Source organism: Mandrillus leucophaeus, unplaced genomic scaffold (genome assembly GCF_000951045.1).
Source record: "Mandrillus leucophaeus isolate KB7577 unplaced genomic scaffold, Mleu.le_1.0 Scaffold28, whole genome shotgun sequence".
NCBI classification, from domain to species: Eukaryota; Metazoa; Chordata; class Mammalia; order Primates; family Cercopithecidae; genus Mandrillus; species Mandrillus leucophaeus.
In genome coordinates this window covers 2,271,497-2,272,412 of record NW_012102920.1, presented here as the reverse complement: position 1 = coordinate 2,272,412, position 916 = coordinate 2,271,497, and the positions used below count along the sequence as shown (strand labels likewise).

The following is a 916-nucleotide window of genomic DNA, read 5'->3' as shown; positions in this document are numbered from 1 at the left end:
CCTCCCTCTCCCCCCTCCCCCGCCCGAAGGTCTACTTCTCTCCCCTCTCCACCGCCCGAACGCCTCCGTCCCCAACCCCGCTACCCGCACAAGGAGGCAACAGCAGCCGCTACATTCAAGTTCTATTTTACTTGGTTCGAAAGCTCTTGCCTCCTGGAAATTATTTCGGTCCAGGGGCGTTCCTGGCCGGCCCTCAGGGGTGGGGCCGAATGCAGAGGCCCTGGGGCAGGGGGCGCGGCGGCGGGTGGGCAAGCGGGACGCCTGGCCGGTGCAGACGCGCGGGGACGAGGTGGGCGCGCCGGGTGCGAGAGCAGGAGCGGGGGCGGGGGTGCCCAGTTTCTCTCACTTGGTGTCCCCTTCCCTGGCTTCGAAGTAGTGCTAGGGACTCCAGGAGGGCCCTTGCGTTTGGCCTCCACCCCTCTCCCAGACACCCCACCCTCCAGAGAGCCCCGGGTGCGGACCAGCGTGCGCTTGGGGGGCAGGTGGAGGCCAGGCCCCCGGGCTTGCCCCTCCACGCCCGCAGGACGGAGTGCGGCCAGAGCGGGTGTGCGGGGACCTCTCGGGACAGGTCAAGCCCCTTCGGGTGGGTTTCTGTGCTTACCGACTAGCTCGCTCCCTCACCTGCTCGCACCACGCTTTCCCCTCCAGGCTCCCACCTGAGAACGCCCCCTGTCCCTTGGTCCTTCCTCTCCTAGCCAGGTGTCAGCTCTGGCCAGGCCGACATGCTCTGCTTCCCCTGCCCAAGTCCCGTGCCCTTTCGGCTGGGAGACTCGCATATCGGCCTGAAGACCTCCCTGCGGCTTTTCCCAGCTCCTGCAGGGCCCAGACTGCAGCGACTGGAGGCGAGGGGACGGCAGGGCGCGTGGCGTGGTCGGCGTAACGGATCCGACTAGCGGGAACGCACCGCGCACCCTCG

At 68.4% G+C, this 916-nt stretch overlaps 1 protein-coding gene across 2 annotated transcripts in view; it reads right to left on the bottom strand.

Moving 5' to 3' along the window:
- The window catches only part of PHPT1 (phosphohistidine phosphatase 1), a 9,328-nt gene extending 8,413 nt beyond the window's left edge, over positions 1 to 915 (bottom strand). For both annotated transcript variants that reach the window (XM_011985097.1, XM_011985098.1), the window contains exon 1: positions 622 to 915. The gene's annotated coding sequence lies outside the window, so the exon portion shown is untranslated. The remainder of the gene's footprint in view (positions 1 to 621) is intronic.
- Position 916: the final 1 nt, after the last annotated feature.